The sequence below is a fragment of the Garra rufa genome, chromosome 2, assembly GCF_049309525.1.
Source record: "Garra rufa chromosome 2, GarRuf1.0, whole genome shotgun sequence".
Lineage (NCBI taxonomy): Eukaryota > Metazoa > Chordata > Actinopteri > Cypriniformes > Cyprinidae > Garra > Garra rufa.
Window position 1 is genome coordinate 64,935,257 of NC_133362.1, and position 26,392 is coordinate 64,961,648.

A 26,392-nucleotide genomic window follows, 5' to 3' on the forward strand; every position below is an offset into this window, starting at 1 on the left:
TGTTCGTCCAAAGTCACCCACTTGTAGAAACGTAAATCTGTACTCTGCATCAGCCAGTGCGAGGAGGACAATAGAAAATGTTCCCTTGTAATTAAAATACAAGCTCCCCGATTGTGCTGGTGCCACTAAGTTGATGTGTTTTCCATCGATAGCACCTATGCAATTTGGAAAATTCCATTTCTCCCAAAATTTGGAAGAAATATTTAGCCACATTTCCTCTGATGGTTTTGGAAACTGTGATTCCATCATTTTCCACTCAATTGCTCTGCATGTCATCTGCACAGATTCAGCCACTGTGCTTATCCCGAGCCTATACTGAAATGCTAGGCTGCTGAAACTTTCCCCTGTGCCAAGGAATCTGTGAACAGAAGAAAGAATAATGTATTAAACTAAACATGTATTTTCTATTTTCAGTAACTGAATGTAAGCGGCGATGGAGGCTGTTAAGAGACGCCTTTGTAAGGTGTAAAAAACAAAAGAAAATGCCTAGTGGCTCTGCTGGTGGCACTGTGAAGGTGTGGAAATATGAACGGGTGATGTCTTTCCTGTTGCCACATATGCAGGTCAGAAGGTTAGTATGTGTCAAATGTTGACATTATAACTGCACAATGACAGAAACAATACTTGTGGTAAAATTTCTATAGTATAAATTTTTAAAAATGGTTCTAAATGCATAGCTATATTACATCGTACGTGCACATTTATCACACCTGTTGTTATTTCAGTTCAAAAACCACTTTGCAGCTGGAGGATGAACCAGTGGACATGAGTGTGGTGGATGAGGATGTAGATCCAGAGATATGCCAGCTAAGCAGATCACAAAGTCCCTTCACTGATATGCAAAGGCCAGTAACACCTGCACTGGAAAGTGAAATATCTTCAACCCCCACACCATCCCTGGCCACATCTACTCCTTCAACATCAACACAATTACCTTACACCCCCGTCCTACACCCCAGAGTGCAGACAATAAGGAATGAAGGTCGACAGAGACAAAAAAGGAGAAGAGTTGATTCACCCAGTCCAACAGAACAACAACTTCTGGATATTATAACTCAACCAACAACTACTGCACCACCTCATGTACCAAGACAGGAGGATGAGATGTATTACTTTGCACTCAGTTTAGTGCCTAAACTAAGCAGGCTTCATCCGAGGAACCAAAATAGGGCACAGATCCATATCCTCAGTTACCTATCAAATTTAGAGTTAGAGGATGAAAATCAGCGTCAACAAGCCACACAAGCCGGCCCTGTGTTCTCACGTACCCAAACACCAGGTTTTCAGCCAATCCACCCCAGTACCTCCTGCCACGATGTCCAGACCCATCACCCACACCATATCACACCTCCCCCAACTACATCCTACCATCAGCATGGATTAGAACAGGACTCTGGTCCTGTGTATCATCAGTTACCTTAGTTTTATACAGTTCTTAGTACACTACACTTATTAGCTTATTGTGAATCATTATGTTTGCAATATTTGAATATTTGTTTATGTTGGTTATGCCAATAAGTTATTACTTTGTTCTTCTTAAGGTGTGAAGTGTTGCTGTTAATCTTCCTTATATGTACAAAGTTTTACCATATGTGCAAGACTGCATTATGTTTGAATATTCAGATATATGTCAACATATGTGTATGTTCACACCTATACTAAACTTATATATAAGTACAGTTTTTATAACTACAGTTGTTGAACATTTTTGTTATGACATTTTCAAAATATGCAAAATAAATAATTGTAAAAAAATTAAAGAAACATATTGCGTTCAATTTATTACTATACATATTCATTCGTATTCAAGCTGTTCTTACCTCAGTGTAACAGCAAGCCTCTGTTTGGGTTCGATGGACGACCGAAAAGTTGTTGTTTGTCTTGTGATGTCTGCTCCAACAAAAGTAAGAACTTGATCCATTTGCTCTGTAGACATTCTGAAGTATTTCATGTGCCGGTCACTGTCAAGACGAAGTTCTGAGACAAGGTGGTGATATGCTCCAAGTTGTCTTCTCCGCTGGTTAAGTGGGTGAACCCACACTCGTCTCCTTCTTCTCCTTCGTAACAACATATAGAGCGCGACCACCTTTCTCTTGTCAACAACACGCACTACATGCAAAATAAAGAGAGCTAATCTAAGTATTTATAAGCATTCACATTTACAAAACACAGAATGGGAAACTACTTACCCATTGTTGTATTGGTTTTGCATAAAATCGAGGATTGAACCGGCGTCAGTAGCGCACTGCAAAAACGTGTCCTGTGTGAAAGCACAATGACCGCTTCCTGCTTCTGCACCGCATACGTAACGCACACGGACTGCATATGCACTGCATACGGAGTATGTGTGAAACAGGCGTAAGACTGGACCAACCAGCCAGTAAAATGGAGACATGTCTCATATGTTACGCAGTGCGGAAAACACAGAAGGAATTGCGGAATCCAGTCACTAAACGGAATTTACAGTTTAACGCGGAATGTCCCAGAATTTGTCAAAGTTTGGATGCATTAATCAAAGGTAGGTCATTGCACTCATTATCAAATCGCAATATGGACTAATACTAATCTGCAAACGGAATGTTTAAATATGAATTATGTGTGGCTCTGCGTTAATGATTTCAGATAAGAAACATCAAACGGCACGCAAAACTAACACGATACGTTTGAGCATCTCAGCACATACCGTTTATCAACATGGACCGCAACGCAAACAAACTTGCATGAACCTCGAACAGCTTTGTTCGGGAGCTAATGTTGATTTTGCGACACTGTTACTGCTGCGAGATCAAGTGAGAAGTGTTTTAAATTGCCGCACAATGAATAAGGTTGATGTGAGATCTAGTGAGAATCTTTCAAATTAGTGATGGGAAGTTCAGATAATTTTACCAACTCGGATCTTTGAGTCTCGTTCAGCAAAATGAATGAATCTTTTTTTCAAGTAATTTCGTTAATTTTACCAAAATATAGTTAAAAAGTTTCCATAACACACGTACTGCTTACACAAACGTTGATCACACTACAAACAAGACAAAACTATAACGCTATTAGAAACGGAAAAGATTAATTCATTGTTTACCTGGATCTTCGGTCTATGATTAGCTCCCTCACCTCTGTCCGGGTTTGAGTCGTTTGTTCATCACGTGACAGCCCCATAAGCTTAACCTATGCTGCCTGAGCCGGAAACAGATTTGATTAGTTCATCTCTCGAGTCTTCGGGTTTGAGTTGTTTGTTCATCACGTGACAGCCCCATAAGCTTAACCTATGCTGCCTGAGCCGGAAACAGATTTGATTAGTTTATCTCTCGAGTCTTCGGGTTTGAGTCGTTTGTTCATCACGTGACAGCCCCATAACCTTAACCTATGCTGCCTGAGCCGGAAACAGAATTGATTAGTTCATCTCTCGAGTCTTCGGGTTTGAGTCGTTTGTTCATCACGTGACAGCCCCATAACCTTAACCTATGCTGCCTGAGCCGGAAACAGAATTGATTAGTTCATCTCTCGAGTCTTCGGGTTTGAGTCGTTTGTTCATCACGTGACAGCCCCATAACCTTAACCTATGCTGCCTGAGCCGGAAACAGAATTGATTAGTTCATCTCTCGAGTCTTCGGGTTTGAGTCGTTTGTTCATCACGTGACAGCCCCATAACCTTAACCTATGCTGCCTGAGCCGGAAACAGAATTGATTAGTTCATCTCTCGAGTCTTCGGGTTTGAGTCGTTTGTTCATCACGTGACAACCCCATACGCTTAACCTATGCTGCCTGAGCCGGAAACAGAATTGATTAGTTCATCTCTCGAGTCTTCGGGTTTGAGTCGTTTGTTCATCACGTGACAGCCCCATAAGCTTAACCTATGCTGCCTGAGCCGGAAACAGAATTGATTAGTTCATCTCTCGAGTCTTCGGGTTTGAGTTGTTTGTTCATCACGTGACAGCCCCATAACCTTAACCTATGCTGCCTGAGCCGGAAACAGAATTGATTAGTTCATCTCTCGAGTCTTCAGGGTTCTGCTGTGTATTCAGCTGTTACTATGGAAACCATAATATTTCAGCGCTCCAAAAATACTAGTTTATTAATAAATAATTTGAATATCTCAAACTTTTCCCCTCCACATTCATGGTAATTACTTTAGCTGGGGCTTTGCGGCCAGTTTAAGCTTACTGCGTGCATTAGAACGCAGAACTCTGCTGAAGGCACTTGTTAGCGGGACACTAAACACCTCCACGGCGGAATAAATAGCAGAAACACTGTATTTTATGCTTGTTAGTGTGTTTTTCTTCAGATATTTGTCTTTTCTCTTTATTACGACAGGTGAGTTGTTGTAAATTGTTAAGCACTGTGTTTTCATAGCATTCAAAATGTGGAATCGTGTGATTTAAAAAATAAATTTTGCGGAATTATTGGTGTTAGCGCCTTTTGATAGCACTGCTCTGTAACAACTCTTACATATTGGCTTGCTTGTGTACTTTGGCTTTTCATGTTCATTTGTTTCATATCCTAAATATTTCCAGATAGCACTCCTGCTGTGTTCTTTATCAAACAAAGGCGGTCGCGGGGCGCCGTGCTCGCCTTTCTGTTCGCTTTACTTGAATAAGAGGAGACAGGCACTGCGGTCACGTGTGGTGTAAAAGTGAAAGTGACATCTCAGCTAGTATCTATACTTCGGGAAATTAGTATTGGTATCGTTCAGATATTTCAGTATCGATATTTATCAAAATATCGATATTTTTGACAACACTACTAGCTACTTGAGTACTTGTTCCATCGGATACTTTTTTACTTTTTTTACTTGAGTACAGATTTTGGGTACTCTACCCTCCTCTGTTGATTAGTTAATCTCTCGAGACTTTGGGTTTGAGTCGTTCATTCATAGTTGCGCAATTGCGCATGCGCAATTGAATGAATCTCTCCCCGGGACGACTCGTTCTTCCCAAGTCACATTAAAGATTCGTTCAAAATGAATGAATCGTTCAAGAACGAACCATCACTATTTCAAATTCTGCCCAGAATTCTCTGTTATAAACAGGGCTGGTGTATGTCAGAAAACCAGATTAGGACATTTTTCACGGAGGTACAGCACCGCAGATTTAAGCTCTGATTAGGGTCGAAGCAAAACTGCAGGGCTGCAGCTCTCCAGGACCGACGTTCACCACCCCTGCTCTCGGGGGTCTCTTATGTATTCAGCACATCTCACTTCACATTTAATTGGTATAAAAAAAAATATTGCCAGTTATCTTTTAAAGGACATGTTTTGTATGATGTGTTTTGGGGTATTTTGGGGTAGTTTAGCTCAACCCAGATCAAACACATCTGAACCAGTTAATTAATCACTTAATTAGAGAAACATGAAAAACATGCAGTGTTTATGGGCCTCCAGGAACACTCCACTTTTTTTTGGAAATGGGCTCATTCTTTAACTCCCCCCGAATTAATCAGTTGAGTTTTACCGTTTTGAAATCCATTCAGTCGTTCTCCTGTTGAACCGGTTCTTACGAACAGTTCGTTTTAAAGAACCGGTTCAAAAAAACGGTTCACCAGGCTGGGACTCAAGTCAACATTCACTTAAAGTTAGTAGCTAATAACTTAAACAAAATTTTGGTCTGACAAGTTTCTGACAATTACGTTTTGCATCTAAGCACCCATATACAGTTACATGCAGTGATCATATGAGAAAGTCTTGATATAACAAATTATAAGATCAATCAATTCTAATCAGAAACACGATCAGCTTACTATGCACATGGACAATCCATAAAGATTTATGTGTTATAAATATACGTTTCACCAGATCCCCTCATTCAAGTCCTCAGTTAACTGCACATAGCATTAGCACAGAGACAGTAGTAAAAAAGAACTAGTTCGGTTCAGATGGAGTCAGTCATAGCAGGAGGTTGTTTATGTTTGGCAGCTGCACGAGTCACACATGCGCACAGTATCAGCTCATCGATTCTCAAATCGGACGCGTCCGAAAGAAACCAGTTCTCGTTCAGTGTACTGGTGATCCGACAACCGCTTCATGCGCATCATCAGCTCTCTTTTCACAGCCGTTCAAACACTGTTTGAGTAACTAAATAACTCGGGAAATTGGTTTATTACGAATCAGCAGGTGTGTCGGGCACGTTAAAAAGTAAGAAACTTTAAGTAACTTGTGGATTAGTGCTTACTGGAGACACGAACTGTTTCAAACGATTCAGTTCGATTTGGTGAACTGGTTCGACCGGTTCACTAAGAAGATCCGGTGAAATAGAACGATTCGTTCGCGAACCGGACATCACTAATCACTTTTAGCATAGATTAGCATAGATTATTGAATCCTATAAGACCAATATAGCATCAGCGGTGTATACAGCGTGTGATATTCCAGCTAGGTAACTCCCAATGTGACCGGCTTTTTGAAATTGTGATCGAACATCAGGCACTGCTTGATATTACTGCGCCTGCTGCATCTGTATTACGGCAGCAAACATCCTTGACTCTTACGCCGGAATGGGAGTGTAGTTCCTAATCTTATCGGCCTAGAAAATCGCAGCTTTACGTTTTCCACTGATCTTAGGACACAAAATAACTACAAAACATTCAATTTTTAAATAGGACAAATATCAAAACTCACTGGTCATTTTTGAACACAATGCTATATTGTTGTCATAGGATTCAGTGATCTATGCTAAGCTATGCTAAAAGTGATATTGCCAGAACAGGAGAACGGCTGAATGGGGGGTTTTTAATAAAACCTCAGAAATAATTATTGTGTGATGAATTTTTAATTTTGAAGGTTGAGTGGGGAGTTTGTCCCTTTTCCTTTATTTTTCCTTTCCTCTCTTAAATTTATTGCATTTGATCCCCTAGGAGACATAAAATATGGTACATCATAATTGAGATCAGTCAATATCTAGGTTTCCTAATATATTATAAGATTGAATAAATTGTACAGCAGCCAGCTTTAACTCTATAGGACACCAGCCGACCATGATCAAGTATGGACACCATGAAATGAGATCTAGCATACATGCATTACATACAGTATCTATACAATATCAATACAGTATGTTTTGGTGTTACCTCCTTTGTGGCATTAAAGTGGGATTAACTTTCATTTCTTTGTTTTCCCACCTTAGGCCCAACAGCACTAAAAGAGGAGAGAGAAGTACTGATTGAAACTGAAGAGAAAGATCAGTATGAGAAACCTCATGATTTCATAACTGGAGAAAAATCATTTTGTTCCTTACAGTCAGAAAATATTTCTGCACAAAAAAGAGCTCAAAAGATAAGAACGAATGAAAAAGGAGAATTTAAAGTCCACAAGAAAATTCACACTGGAGAAAGGCGTTTCATCTGCCAACAGTGTGGAAAGAGTTTCACTCGAAATAGTAGCCTTAAAGACCATATGAAAATTCACACAGGAGAGAAGCCTTTCATCTGTCAACAGTGTGGAAAGAGATTCATTCAAAAAGGAAAACTTAAAGACCACATGAAAATTCATACTGGAGAGAGGGGTTTCATTTGTCAACAGTGTGGAAAGAGTTTCTCTCGAAATGGAACCCTTAAAGACCACATGAGAATTCACACAGGAGAGAAACCTTTCATCTGTCAACAGTGTGGAAGGAGTTTCAGTGAAAATAGAAACTTTAAAAGACACATGAGAATTCACACAGGAGAGAAACCTTTCACCTGCCATCAGTGTGGAAAGAGTTTCAGTCAACAAGCAGAATTTAAAGTCCACAAGAAAATTCACACTGGAGAGAGGCGTTTCATCTGTCAACAGTGTGGAAAGAGTTTCACCCGAAATGGAACCCTTAAAAGGCACATGAGAGTTCACACAGGAGAAAAACCTTTCATCTGCCAACAGTGTGGAAGGAGTTTCAGTGAAAATAGAAACCTTAAAAGCCACATGAGAATTCACACAGGAGAAAAACCTTTCATCTGCCAACAGTGTGGAAGGAGTTTCAGTGAAAATACAAACCTTAAAAGGCACCTGAGAGTTCACCCTGGAGAGAGGCCTTACGCCTGCAAACAGTGTGGAAAGAGTTTCCATATAAAATTACAACTTACAAACCACATGAAAGTTCACACTGGAAAGAAACCCTTCACCTGCCATCTGTGTGGGAAAAGTTTTAATCGAAAACAAACCCTTTATACACACAGGCGAATTCACATTTTAGAGAACCTTTTTACCTGCCAGCAGTGTGGAAAGAGTTTCTCTAGTAAAAGATACCTTAACATTCACATAAAAGTTCACACTGGAGAGAAGCATTTCATCTGCCAACAGTGTGGAAAGTGTTTCACTCTAAAAGAAAATCTTGACAGGCACATTAAAATTCACAATAGAGAGAAGGCTAACAGATCCCCAAAGTGTGGAAAGAGTTTCAACTAAAATGTGTAAGACAGTTCCGGTCCTTGATTCTGATTGGTTGAACCACATCTGAAGTTGTTGTAAATTACTCTCAAACCCGACATTCTTTGTTGCTGATGTGTTTGCTTGGAGAAAAAACAACAAATGATCACAGACCCCCTTCACCCAATCCAACACTGGCTGCCTTTTTGTCTACAAATGGTCTTACTATGGCAACCAGGACTTCTGTGCCAGACCAGATAAACTTGATGACTCAAAAGTATGTAGAGAGAATCTTTTTTAACTAATACTCTAAAAAATGACACATATCTCTATCTCTCTCAGCTCTTCATTCTTCTTCACTTTCCACCTTGGAAGAAACTCCCAATCACCACAGAGTCAGGACACATTTGGAATTCATCGCTCTTCAAACTCAGAAAAATATAATCAAGTCCAAAACCTCCAAGACTTCATTCAGACACTCGTCAATGACCAAGGGAATGCAAGTATCAAAAAACTTTACCCAACAAACAGAGGTTTAGTTTAAGTTGTAAACACTGTTGTAAAATGGCACTGATGGTTTCATTCAGGTGGTAAACTAACTCTTTCAATAGCCATAATTTTCTTCATAAGTTTCTCAATTGGCTCCATCCATCCAGTCTGACTTGCCCTTCCTCCATGTATGAGTGATTGTCAAGTCAAGTCAAGTCAAGTTTATTTATACAGCGCTTTTTACAATACAAGTTGTGTCAAAGCAACCTTACAGTATTAAAATAATAAGATAAAATGTCAATAAAAGTGCAAAAGTTCCATATTGCAGCAAAGTCAAATTGGAGAGGACTCATCTGGTTCCCGTGGCCTTGTGCCGGTGGCCGTTTAGGGTAGGAGTTCTTTCTGATGATCTGTCCCTGGGGCTCATCTAGTTGACACGGTATCCGCTGACATTCGGCTGTAGGTGTTTATCCACCTCTTGGTTTGGACTGGATCCGGGGGACTGCAGTGACCATCTGATCTGGATACGGACTGGATCTGGTGGCTATGGCGACCTGGGAATAAGAAACAAACAGACTAATATTAATGTAGATGCAAGAGTTCCAAGTTGCCACAAAATCAGATTGGAGAGGACTCATCTGGTTTTCGCAGTCTTGCGTCGGTGGCCGTCTAGGTGATGGGGTCTTCACTGATGATCTGTCTCTGGGGCTCATCTAGTTGATGTTAGCTTGTTTGTAACCACGCCCTGTCTGCTGTGTATTTAAGTCTGTATCTCTTCACTACCCTTTGTCCGTCGATAACGTTACATGTGTTTGTTTCATGCTCCTGGTTTTTGTTTGGTTGTTTGCTTTTCAGTGTTTTATTTAATAAACTTTATAAACTGCATTTACTCCAGTTCTCCTCCTCCATCTCCACTCCACAACCTGCCAGACTGTGACACCTAGTCTTTGTAATCTATGATATAAACAAATGTGTTACTATAAAAGAGTTGTATTAGGGATGACCCCAACTTGTCTTCAACATCGTTATTCCAAACCTGAATGACTTTCGTCTGGGAGCTCAAATGAAGTTATTTTGAAGAATATTAAGTTTGGTCATAAAACTCATGTTATTTTTTTCTTCATTTGTGTGTGTGTGTGTGTGTGTGTGTGTGATTTTAAAAAGTTAGAATTAAGTAGGTTGTCTTAAGGTTAAAGTACAATTTTATTTTTAATTTTTTTTTTTTTTTTTTTTTTTAAACATGCAGTGGAAGAATAATAAGGCAAAACAAATGTTTTGGTTGATAAAAAAGGTCTAAAAATAAATACTTTTTACAGCGGAAGTACAGAATAAGAGGACATGTCAGGTATAGAGGGGCCTTGCAAAATTGACCAGAGAAGGAGGGGGCCCCAGAGTAAAAAAGGTTGGGAACCCCTGCTGTAGACTGTTTAAAAATGCAGTGATTGCCTCTAATTTAAATGGCTCTTCCTATAATAGAGAAAATAAACATCTGGTTCATGTACTCAAATTTTCATTTATTCTTGTCCCTTGCTTAAGGCGTAAAATAAATATATAAAAAAAGGCTTTCAGAATCAGCCCATTTGCTTGTAAAACATCAGCAATCAGAATCGGGCATGAGGAATCAAGACCGGCGCATTACTAAAAAGAAATTGGGTGCTCCTAATTTTTTTTTTTTTTTTTGGTGCTCCTAAATTTTTGAAGTTGGGAGCACCAGTGCTACCAAGTGTTTACGTATGGTGACGTCACGACTAGGGGGCGTATATATTTAGGGGGCGTGTTGTGAGTTGTGCGTGTCTTTAGTGTTGCAGGACGCAGCCAGATACTGTTGGAGTTGTGAAGTGATTTGCACGTGCGAATGGCGCGAGTAAACTTAAATGTTCAAGCGTTCAACTACACGCGAATATCGCGTTTTATTCACGCAAGTCGCGTCCGGTGTGAATGCACCTTTACAGACAATGGAGACATGGAACATGACATACATACCTTGCACGCAGGATTTTTATTCTCTGTATTAGACACACTAGTTTAGTGAAATGCACTAAATGTGTATTTTTGTGTTTTTTAGTTAGAGGAGGTTTAGAGCACATTTGGGCTGAAGATTTATTTTATTTTTTTCATATTTTTGTTTTCTTATTTAGAGGACTGGGTGGAGACAGTGGGGATCTTTTTGTTATATTTATTTCTTTGATTTTCTAGCGCCACTTTCAGTTCCTCTCCCACTTGTCTTGGTTATATAAATTGTTGTTTATTACTTTGTGTTCTTAAATGTCCTCATAGAATGCTTCCTTCAATTTGTAAGCACCCAAGAAAGAGAAATCCTTCAATATGCATAACAGAATTTCTCTTCTGTTGAATTTGATGAACTGTTGGAAGCTCTTGATTGGTATGAATGCCGCAGACAAGTCTCTGCTGATAACTTCCCAGAAGTTCTGAAGGAGATTTCCCACAAAGAGCTTGTCCAAAAGACAATGTTTGTGTTAGAGGAGTTAATGAGATGTATGTTAAACTCTTACCAACAGTTAAAAAGGTCTTTGGACTTTTTAAGTTCTCTGCAGATATGACAGCAAAGCAAAGGGAAGTGGCACATTATCTCAAAAGGTACATCAGAGAAATGGATGACAAGAAACTAGGAAAGTTTCTGAGGTTCTGCACAGGATGCCACTTGATTGTCTCAGACTGCATCTCTGTTGAGTTTGCAAAGACGTCGGATTTCACAAGGCGCCCTATTTGTCGTCTCCGCTGGTTCCGCCCAGCCTCCCAGAGTCTCCGCTGGTTCCGCCCAGCCTTCCAGCGAACGCGCCGCCAGATCGCCCTCCAGAGCTGGAGCTCTCTCCTGCACGCCCTCCAGAGCCACAGCTCTCTCCTGCGTGCCCTCCAGAGCCAGAGCTCTCTCCTGCGCGCCCTCCAGAGTCAAAGCGCCCTCCAGAGCCGGTGTCGCCTCCAGTGCGCCCTCCAGAGCCGGTGTCACCTCCAGCGTGCCCTCCAGAGCCGGCGCTTTCTCCAGCACGTCCTTCCGTGCTCTCCTGGGCGGACTATGCCCTAGGTTCCCCCAAGAAGATTTTGGTGGGGGCTACTCCCCTGCTTCTCGAACCCCCTGACCCACCATGGTCTCCTGGACTGTTTACCCGGCCATGGCTTCCTGAGCCCCCAGATCCGCCACGGCCTCTTGGACTGTTTACCCGGCCATGGCTTCCTGAACCCCCAGATCCGCCATGGCCTCCTGGACTGTTTACCCGGCCATGGCTTCCTGAGCCCCCAGATCCGCCACGGCCTCTTGGACTGTTTACTCGGCCATGGCTTCCTGAGCCCCCAGATCAGCCACGGCCTCATTGACTGTTTACCCGGCCATGGCTTCCTGAATCCCCTGATCCGCCATGGCCTCCCGAGCTCCCTGATCCACCCTGGAGACCGCCCCTGTATCCTGTGTTCCTGCCTAGCGGTCTCCAAGGTGCCCACCCTCCCTCCCCTATGGATGTTATTAGTCGGGATTTAGTTATGTTTCTGTTCTGTTTTCCTAGTGTTTTTCCCCCATGTTTCTAGTAATATTGGTTTAGTCCTTGTCTCCCCCTTTAGTTCTGTCTCCACTTGGTCTAGTCTTGCCCATATTTGTATTTCCCCCTCGTCATCCTGTTATCTCATTTGTAACCACGTAGTGAATTTAAGTCTGTGTCTGCTCACTCCCCCAAGTCCGTCGATAACGTTACGTCGTGTTTTCTGCCTCTGGATTTTGTCTGTGGATCAGTGTTTTTGTTTATATATCTTGTTTCCTGTGTTTTCCCTTGCTCCTCTCCCTGCACGGTGTGACACTTTGCCACATGCACTGGAATATATATTAGATTGAAAGTTACATTTTCAAATGAAAATGGCAACATGATTGTTTTATAAAGCATGTGCTTTATATGCGCTTCATTTTTCAACCTACAAGATGGCGTGCACACGCTGTGGCTTCTCTCTCTCCCGACCAAACAGTGTTTTCGTGTTTTTCGTCCTGTAAATCGCAGTGTTTTTGTATGTCTGCGTCGCGTTTATCTGCCCTTAAGCGCGTTTATAGCCGAATATTTTTGCTCGACATCGGCAGAAACAAAGTTTTTAAGTTGAACTCTGTGGACGCTGAAGAGCTGAATGATCTGGGTCTGCTCCGGAGGCCTAATCAATCACCGACCCCCACTCCTGCACCTCGCCCACAATGGAGGCGCCTCAAGCGGTGAGAGGGGAAGCAGAAGAGGGGTAAGTGTGGAGGTATCCGAGCTAGGCTAGCGGCTAGCCCACACAAACCCGCTATCCCTTCCATCGTTCTGGCCAACGTACGCTCATTAGACAACAAACTGGACTACATCCGACTACTACGTTCATCTCAAAGGAATGTAAAGGACTGTTGTGTTTTTGTTGTTACGGAAACATGGCTCAGCGACAGTGTCCCGGACCGTGCCATTCAGCTCGACCAGCTGACATGCTATCGTGCTGACAGGGTTGTCGTCACGGGGGGTAAGACCCGCGGTGGCGGACTTTGTGTTTATATCAATGACACCTGGTGCTGCGATGCTGTTGTAGTCTGCAAATACTGCTCACCAGTGCTGGAATTTATGGTTATTAAGTGCCGGCCGTTCTATCTACCAAGGGAATATACAGCTATACTGCTGTGTGCTGTGTACATCCCTCCCACCTCCAACAACAACAGGAGTGAGGCACTAAATGAACTGTATCAGCACATCAGTGAGCAGCAGACAGCTCACCCTGATGCTTTTCTCATCGTGGTTGGTAGGGATGGGAAGATTCCCCGATTCACTCGGTGCATCGGTTTAAAACGTTAACGATGCGATGCATCGGTTTAAAAAGTGCGCATCGGATACAAATTGGCATTTGTATCGCGATGCATCGTTTCTAACATATCTGCATCGGTAAATCCCGATTTATTTCTTTATAATTATTAGTAGACATACAATACTTTTGTTTAGAAAGTGGAAAATATTGTTAGATTGTTTTCTCCCCTCTGAACTGTTTCGCAAGCACGTCTCCCTTCACTGCTGCGTGAATGAAGTAGCCTATCACAACACTACAGAGACCGGGGCGTGTCCAGAAAGTCACATAGAGCAGGGATTCTCAACCGGTGGCCCGCAAAATGGCTTAAAATTAACTTAAATTTTATCCTAAAATGGTCAAAGCACGGCCTCTTTCGTGTTCTGTGATTGATTGCTTTGGACTCGGCGCAGCAAGCCTCATCGCATACAGACTGAACGGCGGCTCAAAACTTTCAACCGCGGCACGCAAACATCATCAGAGACCTGCAAGGGACTGATTTTTTTGTCCCGCTCCTGCAGAAATGTATGTTATTTTGTCCCACTCCCACCAGCAAAAGCCCACATAAAAGTAACCTATACCCCCGCGGAAAAACGGGTCTCTACTTCATCTCTTGACTGCATGAAACAAACCCTCGCACTAATGTAAAAGTAAAGACGATCAGAGTAATAGTAACAGTGACACTCTTGCATATCGGAGTCTAGGCACGCATAAGTCCGCTGTTGATTCATGAACTAGTCACGCTTTTGGGGCTCTGATCCATAGTATTTTTGTGTGAAATTTCAAAATATTTGCATAGTTGTCAAAATGAATGTCTTGTGAGTGTTTTATAATGGATGCTCACCCATAGAGGTGGATCTTGTAAGGGTCAGTGGTGTTTATGCACATATGAGCACCAGCATCAACAGATATAGTATGTATTTGCTGTATTTTTCATTTGTATGTTCATTTTATGATGGATACAAACAGTAGATATTCGGTCAGTCCAGTTCAAATGGACAGGTTTAGTGAGTGGTATTTTGGCATCTCCCTGTTGTTCTGTTTGGCAGGTTCACTTACTTTAGAAAAAGTACTCTGTAGTTGTTTAGAATGTCTGAATTAAAGAATTCAGGAGCTTTAAATCTGTCTTATATATATATATATATACACACAAAATCAAAAAGTCTTGGTTTTACTTGGTTAATAAATAATCAAACTGATTCACTGGCACCGCATCCTCTTTCACATCATCACATAAACTTGATCTAATTAGTTAGTGCTGAAATATCGCATCGTATCGTGATATGGGTGTGAATCGTATCGTATTGCATCGCAATATGTCACAAATGTATCGTTAATATATCGGATTGGATACTTTGTATCGAGATGCGTATCGGATCGGCATTATACCTTAGATGCCCAACCCTAGTGGCTGGGGGTTTCAATCATGCAGACTTAAAGAGTGTTTTTTCAAAAATACACTAACATATTGACTTTCCATCACAGGGAAGTAACACACTGGACCTTGTTTACACCACCCAGAGAGGAGCTTACAAAGCTTTCCCCCTCCCCCACCTCGGTGCCTCTGATCACATCTCTGTTATTCTAATGCCCTCTTACAGACCGCTTGGTAAAGTCACCAAACCGGTTTGTAAGCAGATACAAGTGTGGCCAGAGGGGTCTTCAGAGGCTTTACAGGACTGCTTTGACACCACAGACTGGAATATGTTTAAGCAGGCTGCCACTTACAACAACACCACTGACCTCCAGGAGTACACAGAGACTGTTACAGCCTACATTAACAAATGCACTGAGGATGTAACAGTCACCAAAACCATCACTGTCCGTGCCAACCAAAAGCCATGGATGACAGGGGAGGTCTACAGGCTGCTGAAAGCTCGGAACACTGCCTTCAGAGCTGGAGACGAGGCGAGCCTGAAGACAGCTAGGGCCAACCTTTCCCGTGGCATCAGAGAGGCTAAGAGACAGTACTCCAGAGGAATATCTCGTCGCTTCAAAGACAGCAGAGATACACGGAGCCTGTGGTGAGGGATACAGACCATCACTGATTACAAGCCCCCTCCACAGACCTGTGACAGCACCATCTCCCTGCTGAACGAGCTGAATACCTTCTTTGCTCGCTTTGAAGTCAAAAACAGCACCACTGCACAAAAGACCCCACCCCCTCCTGGTGACCAGGTGATGAATCTGTCCCCAGACAGTGTGAGGAGATCCCTCAGCAGGATCAACGCTCGCAAAGCTCCGGGTCCTGACAACATTCCTGGTCGTGTACTTCGAGACTGTGCAGTGGAACTCACTGATGTCTTCACAGACATCTTTAACATCTCACTCTCCCAGGCTGTCGTCCCCACCTGTCTCAAAGCAACCACGATCATTCCGGTACCAAAAAAGTCATCTCCTTCCTGCTTTAATGACCACTGTCCAGTTGCACTTACCCCCATCCTCATGAAGTGCTTTGAACGGCTAGTCATGCAGCACATTAAATCTGTCCTTCCCCCCTCACTGGACCCCTTCCAGTTTGCATATCGGCCCAACCGCTCGACCGATGATGCCATCTCCACTGCACTCCACTCAGCACTCACACATCTGGACAAAAAAGACTCATATGTCCGAATGCTGTTCATAGACTTCAGTTCAGCATTTAACACTATAATCCCACAACAGCTCACACAAAAACTGATCCAGCTGGGACTCAACACCTCACTGTGTAACTGGCTGTTGGATTTCCTCACAGGAAGACCACAAGCAGTACGGGTCGGCAGTAACACATCCAGCACTATCACTCTAAACACGGGGGCCCCTCAGGGATGTGTGCGGAGCCCCCTCCTCTTCACTCTGCTGACCCACGACTGCACTCCGTCAGCTCCAACCTCTTCATCAAGTTTGCGGATGACACGACTGTGGTGGGTCTCATTAGCAACAGGGATGAGACAAACTACCGAAGCGAGGTGAGCCGCCTGGCCACATGGTGCGGAGACAACAATCTCTCTCTGAATGTGGAGAAGACGAAGGAGATTGTTGTTGACTTCAGGAGAGTGCACACTCAGCATGCTCCTCTGACCATCAACGGTGTGTCTGTGGAGAGAGTGAGCAGCACCAAGTTCCTGGGTGTGCACGTCACTGAGGATCTCTCCTGGACAAACAACACCACTGCACTGGCCAAGAAAGCACAGCAGCGTCTCTACTTCCTCCGCAAACTAAGAAGCGCAAGAGCACCATCCCCCATCATGTACACATTCTACCGAGGAACCATCGAGAGCATCCTGTCTAGCTGCATCACTGTGTGGTTTGGAGTCTGCAATGCGTCCTGCCAAAAAACTCTCCAACGCATAGTCAGAGCAGCTGAGAGGATCATTTGTGTCCCTCTCCCCTCCCTCCAAGACATCTACAGAACACATCTCACCAAAAAAGCCCTCTGCATAGCAGCCGATCCCATCCACCCAATGCAAAGCTTCTTCAACCTGCTGCCATCAGGGAGGAGACTGCGGAGTCTCCAGGCCAGGACCAGCAGACTGAAGGACAGCTTCACCCATCAGGCTGTCAGGAAGCTCAACTCCCTCCCTACTCTATACCCCCCTTCCCCCAACTCCCCTATTCTGCCCCACAAACTTTCTGAAATCTGACACACACACACACACACACACACACACACACACACACACACACACACACACACACACACACACACACACACACACACACACAGACCTGCACCAGTCACTTTGTGCAGCATTGGTCTGCCAACTACCTCACACTGCTCATAGACAGTTACAAGACTGCTCTGACACTTTTACACATTACAAGCTCTGTTGCACTATATTGTTTACATGTTTACATGGTTTGCACTCTCTACCATGTGCCCTTACTTGTATATTGTGTTTTTCATTTTATATATTATGTTTATTTGTATTTATTCATATTTTTAAAATTCTACCTTTGTATTTAATGTTACTGTTTGTATTTAATGTTACTTGTATGCACCATGGGTCTGAGAGTAACGCAATTTAAATTCTCTGTATGTACATGTGGCAGAATTGACAGTAAAGTTGACTTTGACTCGGAATTTCGAAAAGATTCGTTTCTATCAACACTACTGACATTGACCTTATTCTTTAGGAAAAAAATATTTACTATATGGGACTACAGTGAATAAAGCATTTTTACAACATTACAGTGTTGTATTGGCTAACATTTCATTTCAGTTTTATATGCAATTCTCTAAACAAGTTGTCTTGATTTTAACACTTTCAGTTGTTAAAAGCACACCTTTCTCCATTTGAATCCCAGATGCAGGAGCGCACTGCAGTCTTATGACGTCACATCTCCAGACCAAAATAAAAGTCTTGTTTGCTAAAATCAATATAATTTGTATATTATAAAACAAGTATAATACTGTAAAGCTGTACCTAGTATGTAGGATGAATTGAAGGGACAAACTGCAGATCTGTCAAAAGTCCAAAGCTAATTATCTAATTTTATATCTAGTACATTATAACATTTGTGATATTCTCAACAAAGAATAAAGTCCAGTATTTCGATATTCAAATTACAGGACTGAAAAAAGAAATGAATATGAATATTTCAAAAGATGTTTTTTTAAATCAAAATTAATTTTGTGTTTGCAGAGAGATTTAACTATTCTGCCGTGCAAAGGCAAAAGACCGTAACTTCGATTTTGGTCGAAAATGAGTTATTGATATTTTTAGAATATTCAACACCTCCTTTATCATGTGGATAAGTATCTTGAGTCAGTTTCATTGTTTTTTCGAGAAAATAGTGCGTTGTCTTAACAGTAACTTCCAAAAGCCCTAGAGAAACGAAGTTAGAACACCATAACACCTGTTAGCTCTCTTTGGCTTTGTTTTGAAACGCTCTAATTAAGTTATGGTACTACGGTACCATTCAATAAAGTTTGTCGTGTTCAAGTTACGATGTTGCTTGTCTAAGGTTACTGTCATAACTCTGTCATTGAAGCACTTCTGACACACACTATACCTGAATAAAAGATATTGTTGAGTGGTTGTTTTTAATCAAGCAGACATCAAGCTCAAGGTAAGAATTTGTATAATGCAAAAGATGCATTAGACAAAAGAATTAGATCGCATGTACTTTACTTAGCTTGCTAGCCACCTATAGCATAAATATATGATACCAATCTGCACCATATAAAGCACTGTAAACAAGCAAAGACTAGATAAATTGCCAGCAATAAGTTTTTCTTTTCATGATTTATTTTCCTTCAACAGTCTAGGGCTACCAACTAACGTTAGTCGACACGAATGCTGTGACAGCATAGCATGTAGCATGATCACATAAAATCAGTGAACTTTACAATTAAAGCCATATCCTACCTTTTCTTGTAACCAAATAATATCCATGGCAATGAATGTCATCAGAGATGTTTAATCCACAAGAATTCTGAGGCATTATTCCTGTCTGCTGGCGTTCACATCAATCAAGACTTCCTTTAAGCTAGGCTATTTTTGTGAATGAATCTGTGGCTCTGAACAAATCGTGAGTCAATGATTCATTTAGCCATTCATAAATACAGCGATTTGCTGTGTTAAAAAATGACTCGATGTCTCACTTAAAACAGTGACTTAGCACCACCTACTAATTCCAAAGTTCACTTAATTACTTGTACATGATTTGTAATATCTTTGCAGTATTTAATACATTTTAAATAAGTTTTATTAAATACGTTATGTTTATTCATTAGTAATATGAAGATCTTTACTCATTAGAAAATCTTGTATTTATTAATGTAATTCACTGTGACATCCAAGTCATCCAAAATAAATGCCATGATCTCTATAGATTTTATACAGTTGTTACTAATGATTTTGTAAATGGTCATCAGCAACTGAATACTGATAGTGTGGAAGTTACTGCTCTTTGCCTTGGGATGACATCTCACTTTTTGCATACAATTCAAAGGCAGAGGACAGTAACTTAAAAATAGGGGTCAAAAGTCAAGTTTGAGCTCAAGATTTTTTTATGAAGATAAATTGCATTATTAAAACATCTAATTGCCAGATTTACAGTGTCCTAGCTATAATTAATTTGGCTGGACAACAAAAACTCTTTAAAGTCATTTTTCTCAGTTCTACACTCCAGTGAGTTAAGGTCTTTTGCCTTTGTAGGGCAGTATTATTAACTGAAACTGGATTCTTATGCCAATGTATTCATGTTTTAAATAAAGATTTAAAGATCTATGACTGTAAAGGATTATATTGTATTATATTAAGGATTATATTATTATATAAAGTATTAAGTATAATAGCCTGTCCTAAAATGAGATTTTAACAGTTATCACTTGAGTAATATCTCTGACTGAAAAATATGTATTACATTTCATATCACAGTGTTAATAGACTTCATCTCAGATCAGAAATGATCATTTTATCAATTAAATAAAAGTAAAAAAATAATGTTTTTACAGAACATCAGAGTGAACATGTTACAGTCTTGTCCATATTTAAATATATTGCTATAGTTTTACATTTTTATGTATGTATAAAACCCAATTATACTAACATTATGGAAACAACACCCATCTATTCCTTACATTCCTGCTTCCCCTCTGTAAGGGGACATGAACTGTGTTGCTTACAAAGTAATACAATTTTGGTTGACAGTACCCTTTTCTACCCAGTATTAGGGCAATTCAAGAAATTTTTGGATTAATATAAAAATAATGATTTGAAAGTTTTTTTCCCCCCAGTAAATAGTTTCAAAGCAATTATACAGATAATTACATCATACAGAACTTGGTAAACTGGCCAGTTATTAGCACATCATCATTATGTTTAATATTTTAGAAAATGTATTGGCAACGATAGCTTCCCTGGGGTATTCATGCATGTAAAAGTATTTAATTTCTATTTTATGGTGGCTTACCTCACAGCATCAAACGACTGAGAGATGTGTATGAAAATGTCCTGAACCTTACAGTATTCACACATTTGGAGGTTGAGTGACAACTGGATCCAGACAATGAGATTCATCTGTTTTTCCTGTATAGATTACCTACATCATGTCTAGCATCACATGAAAATGTTGGACCTGCAGATTCACTTGTGAACAAGCATTTGAGGTTAAAAAGTAAATAAATTGTCAATTTGTTTAAAAAATAACCAATCGTTTCACCAGATAAGACCCTTCTTCCTTGGCCTTGGATCATTTGGAGCCTTTTGAAGCTGCATTTAAACTGCATTTTGGAAGTTCAAACTTCGGGGCTCCATACATATCCACTATATAGAGAGAAATCCTGAAATGTTTTCCTAAAAAAAAAAATATATATTTCTTTTTGACTGAGGAAAGAAAAACATGGACATCTTGAAAGACAAGGCGGTGAGTATATTATCTGTAAATTGTTGTTATGAAAGTGAACTAATCCTTAAAGTTTACTACAGTTTTTTTTTTTTTAATGTTGCACAATACAGCACAGCAGTACAGGGCCTATACATGAAGACTATAATGGCAATGAGGACCTCAATAATTAAAATTACTAAACCTTATCATAAGAGCTTTATTTTAAAAATGTTCATTTAAAAAATAAAATAATTAAGACCGTATAAAGGATTCAGCCAATCAAAGCGCAGTTTAATGAACAATGTGAGTCGGCATCAGACGAACTGTGAGCGTTTCTATGGAGGTGTGAGCCCTCCATTAACTCAGACAAAGGCAGAGGATCCACGTGCGACAGCTTTAATAAAGACATAGACAAACAGGTCGGTCAAACAACGGCAAACAGGGCAATAGAGACAATCCAAGCGAATAAACAAGTCCAGGCAAGGGGTCAGGGGTATGCAGCAAGAATCACAAAGTGAGTAAACAGTCCAAACGGCAACAGTAAATCAAACACGGGTAAACGCTCAGGATTGATAGAAAGACTAGTCAAAACTTTGCAAGGAATCACCCGCGAAGCGAGCCTAAAATGGCCGCCAAGCGGAAGTGACCCGGCCGGCCCGGAACCGGAAGTGCGGGTCCCAGGTACGGGGTGATGGGAAATGGAGTTAAAAGTCCGGAGACGGTTCCCGCTGGTGGCGGACGGAGGGAGCCACAGAGACAGCGTTGGTAACAGGAGGACTAATCTCTCCCTTTCCTTACTTGGTCGATAATGTGAGTGAGTTAATGCCAAAAAGTAAGTTGTTTTTCCTGTGACTGTGATCATCTGGCTGTTTGAAAGCCGATATTAACGTTACGTTGGAATGCGTGATCGACTATCTCCCTGTCTGGATTTCCCTGTTTAAATTACCTTTTGTGGATTTTATTAAAGAAATTTTATTTAATTCTTGTCTTCGTTCGTGTCATACCCCCAACTATGACAGACGCAACAATAGTCAGGATTGGAATAGTTATGTTCCTGCTTCAGCCACGCTACAATCAGGGGAACCCCAAAGTGTCATTGCAGATGAAGTGTCTCCTTTACTTTCTTAAGGAACAAGGGTTACAGGCTTATTGAAAATCAGGTCCCTTTCTACAAAAGCACTTTTTGTAAATGATATGATCACTGATCATAAGCTAGATGTGCTCTGTTTGACAGAAACCTGGCTAAAACCAGACGATTACATTATTTTAAACGAGTCCACCCCCCAAGATTACTGTTATAAACATGAACCACGTCTAAAAGGTAAAGGGGGAGGTGTTTCTACTATTTATAGCAATATTCTCAATGTCTCTCAGAGAAAGGGCTTCAAATATAACTCGTTTGAAGTAATGGTGCTTCATATAGCAGTATCCAGAGAAACAAGTGCTAATGATAAATCCGCCGTGACGTTTGTACTAGCTACTGTTTACAGGCCACCAGGGCACCATACAGACTTTATTAAAGAATTTGCTGATTTTCTATGCGAGTTAGTGTTGGCCACAGATAAAGTCTTAATAGTGGGTGATTTTAACATCCATGTTGATAATGAAAAAGATGCATTAGGAACAGCATTTATAGATATTTTGAACTCTATTTGGGTTAGACAACACGTGTCAGGTCCTACTCTTTGCTGAAATCATACTCTAGATTTAATACTGTCACATGGAATTGATGTTAATGGTGGTGAAATTCTGCAGCAAAGCGATGATATCTCAGATAATTATCTAGTCTCTTGTATACTCCAGATAGCTAAAACTGTAAATTCAACTCCTTGCTACAAGTACGGTAGAACCATCACTTCTACTACAAAATACTGCTTCCTCAGCATATCCAATAGCTCAGAAAAACTTGATGATGTAATAGAAAATACGGAATCTCTCTTTTCTAGCACTTTAGATACAGTTGCTCCAGTGCGCTTAAAAAAGATTAAGAAAAACAGTGTAACACCGTGGTATAACGTTCACACTCGCGCCCTAAAGAGAAAAGCACGAAAAATGGAACGCAGCTGGAGGAAAACAAAACTAGAGGTTTTTCGTACTGCTTGGCGTGAATGCAACTTATCTTATAGAAAAGCAATAAAAACTGCCAGATCGGATTACTTTTTGTCTCTCCTAGAAGAAAACAAACATAACCCTAGGTATTTGTTCAATACTGTGGTTAAATTAACGAAAAATATAGCAGAAACAGGTGCAGACATTTCCCAACAGCACAGCAGTAATGACTTTATGAAGTACTTTACCTCCAAGATAGACACTATTAGAGATAAAATTGTAACCATACAGCCGCCCGCTACAGTATCGCATCAGATTATGCGTTGTAGATCTCCTGAGGAACAATTCCACTCATTCTCTATTATAGGAGAGGAAGAATTGTATAAAATTGTTAAATCATCTAAACCTACAACATGCATGTTAGACCCTATTCCATCTAAGCTACTAAAGGAGGTACTTCCAGAAGTCATAGATCCTCTTCTGAATATTATTAATTCATCACTATCATTAGGATATGTCCCCAAAACCTTCAAACTGGCTGTTATTAAAGGAGAACTCCGGTGTGATATTGACCTAAAGTGTATTGAATCATGATACCGAGTGTAAACGTACCTTGCATATCTCATCTCGTCTTGTCCACTGCTGTCCGAAATCTGGGGTCAGTTATCCGATGCTCACAACAGCTTGTCAATGAGATCAATGGGGCATCGAAGCAGTCATGTAAATAAATCACTGTTTTACGCCATTTACGAGGCACAAAGTAGCGCCACACTTCATCGGTAGACTTCCAAGGGCCCTGACATTCAAAACGCGACATTGAAAACTCATAAAAAGCACCGGTAGTTTATTTACGAGAAGATTTATACAGACAGTAACGGCAAGAAGTTTAGCGGCCGTCGCCATCTTGAATGTAGTCACGTTAAGTCGAGTGACGAGCAGGAAGGAACGTATCAGGTTTTCAACCTATCAGGTTGTAGTTTCCTTCGTGCTCGACATTCGACTTAACGTGACTACATTCAAGATGGCGGCGATCGCTAAACTCTTTGAAGTTACTGTCTGTATAAATCTTCTCGTAAATAAACTACCGGTGCTTTTTATGAGTTTTCAATGTCGCGTTTTAAATGTCAGGGCCCTTGGAAGTCTACCGATGAAGTGTGGCGCTACTTTGTGCCTCGTAAATGGCGTAAAACAGTGATTTATTTACATGACTGCTTCGATGCCCCATTGATCTCATTGACAAGCTGTTGTGAGCATCGGCTAACTGACCCCAGATTTCGGACAGCAGTGGACAAGACGAGATGAGATATACAAGGTACGTTTACACTCGGTATCATGATTCAATACACTTTAGGTCAATATCACACCGGAGTTCTCCTTTAAGCCACTCATTAAAAAACCACAACTTGACCCCAATGAACTAATTAACTACAGACCAATTTCGAATCTCCCTTTTCTGTCAAAGATACTAGAAAAGGTAGTATCCTCAAAATTATGCTCCTTCTTAGAGAAAAATGGTATCTGTGAGGATTTCCAGTCAGGTTATAGACCATATCATAGTACTGAGACTGCTCTTATTAGAGTTACAAATGACCTGCTCTTGTCAACCGATCGTGGTTGCATCTCTCTATTAGTGCTACTGGATGTTAGTGCTGCGTTTGATACTAATGACCACAACATTCTTTTAAATAGACTTGAAAATTATGTAGGCATTAATGGTAGTGCACTGGCTTGGTTCAAATCGTACTTATCAGACCGTCATCAGTTTGTGGCAATAAATGAAGAGGTATCATTTAAATCGCAAGTGCAGTATGGAGTACCTCAAGGCTCAGTACTAGGGCCATTACTTTTTACGCTCTACATGTTACCCTTGGGAGATATCATCAGGAAACATGGTGTTAGCTTTCATTGTTACGCTGATGATACTCAGCCCGGCAAAACATATCAATTCGAAAAACTAACAGAATGCATAGCTGATATTAAAAACTGGATGGTGAATAACTTCTTACTGTTAAATCCTGAAAAAACAGAGGTGTTAATTATTGGACCTAAAACCTCTACAAGTAACAACCTAAAACACAGTCTAATACTAGATGGCTGCTCTGTAAATTCGTTGTCATCAGTTAGGAACCTAGGCGTCCTATTCGATAGCAATCTCTCCTTTGAAAGCCACATTTCTAGCATCTGCAAAACCGCATTTTTCCATCTTAAAAATATATCGAAATTACGACCAATGCTATCTGTCATGTTTTCCTAGTGTCTTTTCCCCTATGTTTCTAGCTAATATGGTTTAGTCCTTGTCTCCCCCTTTTGGTTATGTTTAGTTAGTTCTGTCATGCCCATATTTGTATTTCCCCCTTGTTATCTTGTTAGTTACCACGCCCCCGTTTCAGTATATTTAAGAGTCTGTGTGTGCACTCCCCATTTGTCCGTCAATGATTCTGTTACCTCTGTTTGCTTGTTCTCATGTGCTCATCTTATACTCCCGGTTTTTGTTTGTTTGTATTAGTTACAGTGTTTTATTTAATAAACTATTTACGTTTTCATTTACTCTGGTTCTCCTCATCATTCTCCACTCCTCAACCCCGCCTGGATCGTGACACTATCAAGGTCAAATGCTGAAACATTAATTCATGCGTTCATGACCTCAAGGGTAGATTATTGTAATGCTTTATTGGGTGGTTGTTCTGCATGCTTAATAAACAAACTCTAGCTGGTCCAAAATGCAGCAGCTAGAGTACTTACTAGAACTAGAAAGTATGACCATATTAGCCCGGTTCTGTCAGCACTGCATTGGCTCCCTATAAAACATCGTATAGATTTTAAAATCTTGCTAATTACTTATAAAGCCCTCAATGGTTTAGCTCCTCAGTACTTGAGCGAGCTTCTATCGCATTATAGTCCCTCACGTCCTCTGCGTTCTCAAAATTCTGGCAATTTGATAATATCTAGAATATCAAAATCAACTGCTGGTGGCAGATCATTTTCTTATCTAGCGCCTAAACTCTGGAACAATCTACCTAACACTGTTCGGGAGGCAGACACAATCTGTCAGTTTAAATCTAGATTAAAGACACATCTCTTTAACCTGGTTTACACATAAAACATTAACACATTCCTATAATTCAAATCTGTTAAAGGATTGTTAGGCTGCATTAATTAGGTCAGCCGGAACCGAAAACACCTCCCATAACATCTGATGCACTCGTTGCATCGTAAAAAGAATGGCATCTACGCTAATATTAGTCTGTTTCATTCTTATTCTGAGGTCAACGTAGCCACCAGACCCAGCCTGTATCCAGATCAGATGGTCACTGCAGCCCCCCGGATCCAGTCTGCACCAGCTTAGATCATGGATCACCACCTGGAGATGACTTCAATAGTCATGGATGTCAACCAGATGAGCTCCAGAGACCT

At 40.8% G+C, this 26,392-nt stretch overlaps 1 pseudogene; it reads left to right on the top strand.

The window, feature by feature from the left end:
- Positions 1 to 8,368, top strand: part of LOC141326042 (uncharacterized) — a 312,593-nt pseudogene extending 304,225 nt beyond the window's left edge.
- The last annotated feature ends 18,024 nt before the right edge of the window (positions 8,369 to 26,392 follow it).